The 12,186-nt window shown below is 36.1% G+C and overlaps 1 pseudogene; it reads left to right on the plus strand.

Annotated features, from left to right (window-relative positions):
- Positions 1-9,674: 9,674 nt before the first annotated feature.
- On the plus strand, positions 9,675-10,153 carry LOC108526192 (coiled-coil-helix-coiled-coil-helix domain-containing protein 2 pseudogene; annotated as a pseudogene).
- Positions 10,154-12,186: the final 2,033 nt, after the last annotated feature.

The raw sequence follows: 12,186 nt of genomic DNA on the forward strand, positions 1-12,186 counted from the left end.
AAAAAAAAAAAAAAAAAAAAAAAAAAAAAAACTCTGTATATTGTCCATTTATGTGGCCCTTCCTGTCATGCATGTGAGGTCAGCTCATTTTTTTTCTTGGGCTTCCATATACCTCTTTTCTATTCATTTTCATTTTTTTTTTTAATGGGGGCTATAATTTATTACTGTTATTTTCTAAATCCATAAGGCAGAATCAAAACTGGGAAATTTCAGAATACAAACTTTTCCTACTATACTTTCTCTAAACACAGGATGAAATAAAAGACATATGTTCTTAAGAATATGATAAATGTATGTCCCGGAAAAATATATGCTTGACAAATAAGAGAAGTGGTGTGCTTTACTTGAAGGGGCCCTGTAGGCAAAAAGTTCTCATCTAGTGAGCTGGGCATCCTGGTTTATTATGTAACTTCTTATTTATTTATTTGTTTATTTATTATACTTTAAGTTCTAGGGTACATGTGCATAACGTGCAGGTTTGTAATGTTTTCGTATGAGTATAACAAAGTGACTAGAGCTGGCAGGAGTGATCCATCGTTTTTGAAGTGATTCATGAAAACCAACCCCACAAGGAATGAATTGATAAACTAAAGTCCTAGTTTTTTAATTTACAAAGGGAAATGTAGCTTAATAGTTTGCGTATTCTCCTAGTCCAATCATTTTATTCTTCCTCCAGTTGCGAAGTCTGCTTGAGAAATCAAAAATTAATGAATATCATTTTTAAGTTGTGTGCCAGTCACCCAATTAGATTCTTTGAATAAGTCATCTTTTCTTTCATAAAAGTTACTTGGAAAATACAAACTCATAAAAAGAGAAGTTGGATACATTCTTTCAATTTAATTCAACCCCATCAATGTAGTTTAATTTACCAAACCTTGAATTATAGAGCTTTTCACTGAGCCATACTATGATATAGGATATGAGAAGAAAAACAAAAAAATATGGTTTCTGTCTAAAAATTTCACAGTTGTGCAAGGCAGATAGACATATAGCCATGGGATACAGTAAGCTTGAATTACACAGCTTTTCACTGAGCCATACCGTGACATAGGATATGAGAAGAAAACAAAACATATGGCTTCTATCCAAAAATTTAACAGTTGTTCAAGGCAGATAAACATATAGCCATGGGATACAGTAACCTAAATATCTACAAGATTCCGAGGTGCTGTGGAATGAGAGAGGTTTACTACTAATTGGCAAAAGAGCAGTGGAGCTGGGCCCTTACACAAGAGTAGGAATTTGCTAGCTTGTCAAGAAGGAGAGGTTGTCAAGAAGGAAGAGAGAAACATTCTTAGGAATGTGTTCAAAGGTTATAAAGACATATGAAACCACATAACAACACCATCCTGTATTTACTGAGCAAGGGCTCACATGCACGTTCTTCACCTGCACTATTTCACTCATTCTTCATACACATAGAAAACAATTCTTTGAGTTTATTCCCATTAGAGAGGTGAGGTATATGAGACATAGTGCTGGTAAGTATGCCTTGTATTGCACAAGTAGTAAATGGGGAAATTCAAGGATCAAAGTCAAGTATGTCTAATTTTAGAGCCCATACTTTTAATCACTACATATTCCTGCTAGCAGATCCAGAAAACTTCAATAATTCAATAGGTTGGAATATTGTGAGTGAAAATAGTGACACATGAGGTTGGTCAGCTAGGCAAAGCCAGATGATGGAGGGACCTGTCTGTCACACGAAGGAGTATGAACTCCATCATGAAAACCAAGAAAAATAACATATTCAGATTTTCAGTTGGAAAAATCTTTTGTTAACAAGGCAGCAGTGACTGAAGAAGGCAAGAGTGTTATGGAGAAGAGCAGCTCCTCTAATTGTAGTGGTCCAATAAATCAACAATAAAGTCTGAAATAATGCAGTGACAGTGGGAATGGTGAGGAGGGAACAAATGAGAGCGATGTTAAATAGATACAGTCAGTAGGACTTAGTAGAAGTAAGAGAGGTGGAGAAGCCTAGGATGACTTCTGGATTTCTGGCTTGAATAATTTTGTGAGTGGTGCAACCATGTCTTATGATGTCTTATGCAACGCCTAATAGACCACCTGCTACATTCTAGTGACTTAGCAAGGTTTTTTTGATAGTAACATGATATAATGAAAGAGGTAGAGACTGAGACTCAAAAGTCTGAGGTTTAAATCTTGACTCTCCCACTAACTTGATTCTACCTCTTAACCATTCTGAAACTTCAATTTAAACCATCTTTAAAAAATAAGGGACTTTTCACCAAAAAGAAGAAACCAATCATTATGTGTGCCTTCACACTCATGGAGCATTCTGACCAAATAAATGAACTTGAATCTGATCAGGCCTCTATATCTACCAGGTTAGAGGAAATGCAAGAATAGAAGAACACGTAAAATAAGACCATTGAGATGCATTCAGGAAAATCAGATCATGGGCAGCTTTATTAGATGCCTTACCTCATTTCTTCAATAAAACGGAAGCAAAAATAAAAAAGAAGGAAAGGGAAACTCAAATTATAAAGACTTTAGAGACATTTCTAAAGAAATTATGAAAGAATTGGAAAAATGTTGAATGCTGATCAGCATTTTATAGTATTAAGAAATTATTGTTATTATTAAGGAATTATATTAGTATTAAGTAATTAAATAAGTATATAGTTAAGTATATACTAGTATTAAGGAATAGTATCATCACACCTGCAACTGGTGCGATTGTATTATTATTATTATTATAATTATTATAATTATTAGGCTTTAAAAGAATTCTTGTTTTTCAGAGATAAAATAGTATCTGAGGGTGGAGAAATGATTAAACAAGATTGGCCATAAATTGATAATTGTCAAATTGTTGATAAATTAATGGTAATTCATGATATTCATCTCCACTTTTGTATATGTTTGAAATGATCTATAAATAGTTGTTTAAGGAAATGATAGAACTATTATAGGTGATCTCTAAGACTGTTTCAATTTATAATATACTGTGATGCCTTATTTTCAACACAGCATTAATCCTAACAAACCTTTTCCAACAGTCCTCTATCTACTAAATTGATTAGATTTATTCATGTATGCTCATTAAAGCATTTCTTCCCTAAGGAATAGTACTAGAGGAAAAGAATCACAGATCCTTACTAACTTTGCTATTTCTATAATCAGGACTGTCCCAACAACCGTTTTTACTGCAGTTCTCATGATCATAACATTCTTCTTCATTTAAACAGGTTATAAACTTATTCCCTTAGATGGTATGTGAGCATAGGTTCATCTCACTGGCCCACCATGACCAGCTGCTGTGTAGGATGAATACATTCTGGCAAAACCCCACACTCACTGTAATGTACCTGCCACATACACTCAGTTGTCGAATCCTATTAATACCACTTTCATGTTTCCTTTGGAATCCAACCTTCTCCCTTCTTTCTTGTCAGTTCTGTCTTGGTTCAAGTTCTCATTACTACTTTTCAGGCTACAGTAGTAATATTCTAATCCCAGGCACTTTGCCTATTTCCCCTTACAATCAATTCTATGGCTATAGGATGTGGAATCAAATATTAAAATCTTAGTGCTGTCTTTTGTTAGCTTTTATTTTTAAATTTTCAAACTTTTCAAATTTTATCTTGGAAATAACACTTAACATGAGATCTACTGTCTTAAATTTTTAAGTGTACAATACAATACTGTTAAGTATAGGCCCAATATTATACAGCAGATCTCAAGAACCTAAGTATTTCATGTAAGTGAGAGTTTATGCCTATTGATTAGCAACTTCTCATTTTCCTCTTCCACTAGCTCTGGACAACCACCATTTCACTCTTTGATTCCATGAGTTTGACTGTGTTAAATATCTCATACAAATAGAATTATGCCATTCTTGTTCTTCTGTGATTGGCTATTTCACTTAGCATAATGTCCCCAAGGTTCATCCATGTTGCCTCATATTTCAGACTTTCCCTCTTTTTTAAGGTTGAATAATATTCCATTTATGTATATACCACATTTTCCTTATCCGTTTATTCACTGATGGACATTTAGGTTGTTTCCACATCTAGCTATTGAGAATAGTGATGCAACAAACATGGGGTGTTAGTATCTCTTTGAGATTGGATTCAAATTCCTTTGAGTAAGTACCCAGATGTAGGGTTGCTGTATCATATACAGACAATCCCCAAATTACAATGGTTTATGACTTTTTTGACATTACAGTAGAGTGAAAGTGATGCACATTCAATAGAAATCATACTTTGAGTACCCATACAACCCTTCTGTTTTTCACTTTCAGTACAGTATTCAATAAATTACATGAGATACTCAACACTTTATTATAAAATAGTCTGTATGTTAGATGATTTTGCCTAACTACAGGTTAATGTAAGTGTCCTGAGCACATTTTAAGGTAGGCTAGGCCAAGCTATGATGTTCAGTATTAAATGCAGTTTTGACTTAATGATATTTTCAACTTCCAATGGGTTTATCAGGATATAACCCCATCATAAGTTGAGGAACATCTGTAGTTCTATTTTTAATTTTTTGAGGAAACTTTATACTATTTTCTGCAGCAGCTGCAACATTTTGCCGTCCCACCAACAATGCACAAGGATTCCAGTTTCTCCACATCCTTGCCAACACTTGTACTTTTTGTTTTTATAATGGCCATCCTAACAGGTATGAGGTGCTATCTCACTGTGGTTTTTCTTTGCAATTTCCTGATGATAAGTGACATTGAGTATCTTTTTATGCACGTTGACCAAATGTATGTCTTATTTGGAGAAATGTCTATTTAAGTCTTCAGCCAATTTTTAGTTGATTTATTAGGTTTTAAAATTGATTTGTAGGAGTTTAAAATATATTTTGAAACTAACCACTTATTAGATACCTGGTTTGCAAATAGTTTCTCCCATTTCATAGGCTGCCTTTTGCTAGCTTTTAAAGACTTTGGGCAAAACTCCCTCAATGTAAAATATCTAGACCCTACTCCCTTTCCAAACTCATTTAGTCTTTCTTGCTTGCTAGAATACATTTCAAGATGCCTTATATAAGACTCATGAATAGCCAAGACTAAAAAAGGAGATAAATACTCTTCAAATATATTTCTCACGTAAAGTCTCTTTGTAGCTCTTATTTGAAAGCTTAAGAAGCTAGAACTTTTTGGATTCTAGCTTAGAATGACATAATTTTATGTCAAAATTTTATATGACAAAATTTTCTATCAGAAAAATGTTAAAATATTGGCTATGCCAATATTATATTTATTTCTAAACTCTCTGCTATTTCTTTCATATTCTTTACATCCAGCTTGCTCTCTGAAACCAAAAGGTAATGTCTAGTTTGGGCACCAACCCTCACCTTTACAGTATTCCGCTGAGCTGTCTGGCCATAACCATAATTACTCTTTAATCCTCCATCACTAGACCCTTTGATAGGCAGTCCAAGAACATTTCATAGCCCTTTAACTCTCCTAATTTCCAGTACTCATTCTGCCTTCCATCCAGCCTTATCTGCTCAAACTTTGCCTAGGTTTTCCATCACTAAGTATCTATGTCTAGGACTTTATATAATCAGTTAACTGGTGTTGTTTATTGAGGGCTTGTAAGTCTGAGTGGTGAGGGATATAAGAGACAGGTTTCATCCTGGGAACTTAAAATAATCAAAGCTCTACCTCTTGTCTTTTGTCCCAGGCCTCCCCTGTTTACGTGAAGGTCAAATAGTACTCTTCCTAACCCCACCCAATTTCTCAGAAAAACCTTCATGTATTTCATAAGCCAGAAATAGCAAATACCAAACTTGTACCTACTATAGATGCTTATTTAAGACCATCATGTTCTCTTACTATAATATTGTGTCCTTATGCGGTGGTGGTGGTGGTGATGGATGTGTGTGTCCATGTCATCTGTTTTTTATTGTGATTTACTGAAGGGCAAGGATTGCATCTGTTTAAATTGCTTTATGTGGAGTCAGGGAAACCACATCTATGGTTATTTACATGAGACTAGAAGTTCTCATAGAATTCGACATCAGGTGAATTAGTAAGATGTCTCAATTGAGTCCTTGCCCTTTCTAAAAGAGAGGTCAAAGTTTAACACACAACACTATTTGCAGATGATAGATCTGAGGGCAGAGTACTTGTAGACTCTTCTCTGTGATGCGATTCATGTAGCCAAAGGAAAGCTCTTGAATTCATTTCTCCCTTTCTCAATCTTCATTATTCAAGATTTAGGAATCTTGAATCAGCGAATGAAGGTTAAATCTCGCTGGATCTATCTATAGCCTTCCCAGGCAACTTTCTCTCCCAACTGTATTATCGATTTCTCCCTATTGGCTGTTTTTCATTGGCACTTAATTTTCAAGTCTCTTCCATAAAACAAACAAAAACGCCCTCTCGCTCATACACATTTACACCTAGTTTCTCGTAGATCTCTTGCTTTCTTTTCACAGCCAAGCTTCTAGAAACTTGCCAACATTTGATGACTTAATTTTTTCACCATCTACTCACTCCTCAACCTACTGCAATATCACCTTTGCCTCCACAACTCTGGAAACAGGTACCAATGACTTCTTTCTTGTTAATCAATGAGTTTTTGCTTGTTAACTAGAATGGACACTTTTCAGTCACTTTCCTACATGGTTTATATGGCAGTTCACACCACCAACTATTTCATCTTCTTTCAAAAGCTCTACCTTTCCACCATACCCATGGTACTGCACAGTCTGATTTTCCTCCTGCCTCCCTTCCTGCTACTTCTCAGGTGTTCCTGTGTGCTGTTCTTTCTCTCTTTGTCTTCTGATGTTCACATTCTCAGGGCTCTGACCTCGTCCATTTCCTCTTCTCATTCTGCAGTCTCTTTGGATGACTCTTCTCATTCTCATGGCTTCAGTTACACATCTGTTACTTTAATACAGATTTTCCTCCTTTGCTTCAGGGTCATATATCAAACTTACATAAAAATCTATATATATAAATATATAAATATATATATATATATAGTATATATAGTAAATATGACTATATAAATTATATATAATTTATATATTATATATTAGTTATATAATTTATATATAAATAAATACATATATTAAATAATGTATAGTATTTAATATATAGATAGTATAATATATATAAATATATATATAAATCTCCACTTGGAAGTTCCAAAATTATCTTAAATTCCCAACTACCTTTTTTCCTGTATTCTTTGTCCATTTGGTCAAGCTAGAAGTATGGTTGTCATCCTAATCACCTACCTGTTCCTTAACCCTACCTGCTCAATGTAGGCTTGTCCATTCCTATCAACTCTACACCCCTCAAATCTTACTGGTATCTATATCACTACTGCTATTATCTTATTTGAGGCCACTATTGCCTCATCTGAGTTAACATAAGATCCTCTTTATTGTCTTCCTTTCAAGCCATTTTTCACACTGTGGCCAAAGCAAACTTTCTAAAATACCACTAATATATTTTTAATTTCTGCTTAAAGTCTTCCATGACTGGGATACACTCAGGATACAATATCAGCTGCTCAGAATTTCCTAGAAATCCCTTCATGATCTGGCTCTTACATATGATTCTGCCCACCCCTTTTACATCTGTCCCTCACAGTAAGCTCAGTCATTTAAAAACATTTCACTTCCTTCTTCGCACCTCGCATCTTTTTCTCAGGGTCTCTGCACATTCTACCTTTGTCTGTCCAACTCTGGTCTGTCCTTCAGGACTCAGTTCTGAAGTCACATCCTGCAGGAAGCCTGCCCTGATTCCCATCTCAACCATGGCTGGGTCTACCTCTCCATTCGTTTCTATAGGACTCCTTTGGTGGTGCCAAACCTTCTCAGCTGTGGCTGGTCGCCTCTCTCTCATACCCTCTAGATTATGAATTGCTCAGAATAGGAGCAATCTTTTATCTGTCATTATATCTCTAGCCAATGTGCCTGAAGTATCTCCACACAGTGCCTGAAGTAGGGCATATATTCAATAAATATTCTTGAAATAATGCCTAACAAAGAATGAATAGAAGACCATCTATTTCAGTGTTTCCTAACCTTTTTTTTTCATTATTGTTCTGCTAAAGAGCAAAATTTAATTTAATTTAAAGTCTCTTTATGGACAGAAATTAAATACCAAGGAGTGGACAACTCCTGTGCGGATGAGTTGGTGAAGCTCAGCAGAGCCCAGAGCACCAGGGGTGCATTACTTTTCTTAAAGACCTCAAAAGTCTTGCCAAGAGCTAGTAGAGTAGACAGAGGCACTGAAAGCCTTAACTTTATGGCAGGCTTTGGCCAGTGAACAAAAACTATTCTGAAGGTAGACACATGTGCTTTGAAATCGTTATCATCCTAATATCATGAGAAAAAAACAGCAAATTTAAGTTATTTTTGTTGTGCTCTGATTTGCTATCCATTTGGTTTTTCTGTACAAATTCATTATTATTGTTTCTAGAGTTTTGTATGACATGATGATAAACAATGAAATTTGCTTATAGTCTCAATAAAAGGAATAAGATTTTGTTGGATAGGGTTGAGCTTTGGAGGGCTATAAACCATTGTAATATCTAAGATTTTTTGTACTCCTAAGAACCATTCCCCAATGAGACAATATTATTTTCTTTGAGAATTAAGGTTTATCAGTATTGCTTTTTGCTCTGAGAGATTGAATAAGAAGCTCGTAGCTCATCTGTAGGAACAGTATTGATAGCCATTATAGAATGTGTTTTCTGAATAGGTTTGTGGCCAATGAAATTAAAGACCTATTTAAAAATGTGTAAAAATTTTTTAAGTCTCTCTTTCCTGCCAGATTTATCCTCAAGGTATCTCAGTCAGTTTAGACTGCAATAGCAGAATTCCATAGACTGGGTGGTTTAAACCACACACATTTATTTCTCAGAGTTCTGGAAGCTGGGAAATCTGAGATTAAGGAGATGGACGATCTGTGTCTGGTGAGGGCCCTCCTCCTGGTTTGCAAGTGGCTGCCTTCTTCCTGTGTCCTCACATGGTGAGAAATGGATCTCTTCTCTCTTCCTACTTTTATGAGGGCATTAATCCCATCATAAGGGCCCCATCCCATGACCTAATCTAATTCTAATTAACTCCCAAAGACTCCACCTCCAAATACCATTGCATTGGAGATTAGGGTTTCAACATGTGGATGTGATGGGGGAGAGGGACACAACATTCAGTGCAGAGCAAGGGGCTCACTCTCATTTGATTCAAACTGAACCTCTTAACAAAATAGGATAAATGACTCTAAATCAACTGAAAAGAGAAATGTTATTTTACTCATACACAATATTCATCTAAACAAGCTACAAGCTTTCTACCTAAAATTAACCTTCAGGGAGGAGGGATTTGCCTTGCAAATTCTGTCACATAGTATGGTGTACTTGTTGACTTCCTTTATATTGAACAATTTGATAGTTTAGGCCAAACTCTAGATTCTTGTCTATTAGTTTATCTCTTTCAACCACTGTACAAGCATAAGCGGTAGTGTCTCTTGTTTTTCCACACTCTTTAGTAAATGGTGTACCTAAAATGGCCAAAAAAAAAGTTAATCAAATACGTCTGTGATGTCACCAATGATAAATGTGGCATTAAATTTTATTTTCGGCTTTTTGTCTTCAGCTCTCCTTCTTCTTAGAAACCCATGGGTTCTTAGATTTTTGTGCATCCAGACGCTGAGCCACCCCGCACCAAGGATGCTACTTGGAAGCTGAAGCTGCACCTTCCATATGGCCCCTCTGGCCAGCTGGACACCTCAGATGAGAACTGCACACAGGCCAGCAGCAGCTCCACCGCCAGCAGCAGCACCCTCTCTGCAGTTGGCTTTCCTGCTGCTGCGCCCCGGCTGCAGGTCTGATGCCCAGATGGCAACCCTGGCAGTTGGCGTGGCTGTGGACTCTGCTGTGGGGCACACACTGGGTCATGCCATCACTGGAGGCTCATGGAGGAAGTAATGCTGAGCCTGCAAGGCCCGACATCACTTATCAGGAGCCTCAGGGAACCCAGCCCACACAGGAGCAGGCTTACTTACATGAGACTAAAGCCGTTTTTGGAATATGCGCAGAACCTGAGTGACATAAATCTCTGTAAGAGTTTCGACGAGGTGCTGAAACAGTGCAGACTTGCAAATAAATTGGCCAAAGAAATGGAAAATTGGCTGTTACGACCAAGTTAGTTTAGTATAAAAATATAATTGATAGTGGAGATATAAAGAGTAAAACCATCAGTTAAACCCCTTCTGTGTCATTCATAGCTTCCTTGCTTCAGAATTGAAATGGAAGAATGTGTTCTTACTTTGTAGAATTTCATTAAGATGGGGTATACTTTGGGGCTGGGCAAATGTTTGTGTGGCCTCCTTCTACCAGCTATTACGATTTTATTCTTTGTGAGTTAATTAGAATAAAGTGATTTTCTTCCAAAAAATTTTTTCCTGGAAACATCTTGTCATAATAATCAGAGCATGTGCATTCTCAAAGTTTTTAATATGTTCATCAAACTCCTTCACACTATTTTTGTTGTTGTTGTTGTTGTTTTTTGAGATGAAGTCTCACTCTGTCACCCACGCTGGAATGCAATGGCATGATCTCGGCTCACTGCAACCTCCGCCTCCCGGGTTCAAGCAATTCTCCCACCTTAGCCTCCCGAGTAGCTGGGACTACAGGCGCACGACACCACACCTGGCTAATTTTTTGTATTTTTTTTAGTAAAGATGGGGTTTCACCATGTTGGCCAGGTTGGTCTCAAACTCCTGACCTCAAGTGATTCACCCACCTCGGCAAAGTGCTGGGATTACAGGCGTGAGTCACTGTGCCCGGCCTCACTAACTATGAAGTTAAAGAAGCAGTGCTTCAGAGTTACATGATTTCCAGGCTTACTTCTCATTCATTTATTCACTCAATACATATTTATCGAGTCTACCATGTGTCATTACATACTTTATTCTGGGCTCTGGGAATATAATAGTGAAAAAATCCCTTCATATATTTTAGTAGGGAGACAGATGATACATACAATAAATAAGCAATTATATAATGCTTAGAGTATGATAGAGTAATAAGTGAAAAGTTAAAAAAAAGGTTGATGAAATAATGGAGGAGGGTGTTCAAAATCATCTACATTTGCCTTCAAATGAATCTAAATTGCGGTAAACTCATTTGATTTCTTAAGCTTCTGTTTGAATGCCCTCCCTCCTAATAGGGAACTATTCTCTTTCTAGTGGAATATTTTAGTTATTTTTAAATATGATTAATTTTAAGCATTGAACAAAAAAATTTAAATATGTATATTCTTGAAAATTTCTAGACACAAGTTGGCCAAGAAACTTTTGGAGTAATCTTACTGAGGAAATAGACATTGCTATTTATTCAAGGACATAGAACAAGTGACAAAAGTAAGTGTATTGGCATGCTTAGACATACCAGCCTTCCAGTAAACATTGTGAATTTCTTCCCCATTCTATACCAGCCACAGTTAAGGAACAAACAAACAAACAAACAAACAAACAAAAACCTTTTTCTACAAATGAACAGACTAGGGGATAATTTTGAACTTGCTCTTTATGTAACAATATTCTTTGACTCTCTGTATTTTCATCCAGAAACAAATTTTTACTTACTAGAGAGGTTTCATGGTATTATTTGATTATTCAGTAACTTTTCGAATAACCTGAATGTTGCATGAATGTTCATTTTATGGTGTTAAAATGCCAATTTTTAAAAAATCAAATCAGCACATTCTTTGGTAAAGAACTGAGAAATCTGTTCTCAGAAATCATCATTTCAGGGATTCCACAATTGACAAATATAGTCTTTTAGTTACTAGGTAGGTTATATTTTTGGTATTCCCTAGGTTTTCCACTGCCTTGGACCTTCTGCAACGATGACAATAATAATAGTTTGTGATTCCACAAAAAAACAAATCACTGCCAGGCTTCGGTTGTGGTCTTGTAATTCTGTACGATATGGCTCAATCTGTTGCATCAACCATAAAGGTTACAACACTCACTGGACCTTTGAGGCCAGCTGGTCACTTAGTGGACATTTATTGGGAATTATAGTGATGTTTTCTGCTTGAGTGTGTCCAATATGGATTCTTAGGGATACCTCTGGCCTAGTGCATTCCAAGCAAGTTTCTCCTCCTTGAAAGAATAATCTCCTTAAGTATGTCTCATTTTCTTATAGCTGATTTTTTTTTTTTTTTTTTTTTTTT

Source organism: Rhinopithecus bieti, unplaced genomic scaffold (assembly GCF_001698545.2).
Source record: "Rhinopithecus bieti isolate Rb0 unplaced genomic scaffold, ASM169854v2 scaffold_3767, whole genome shotgun sequence".
NCBI lineage: Eukaryota > Metazoa > Chordata > Mammalia > Primates > Cercopithecidae > Rhinopithecus > Rhinopithecus bieti.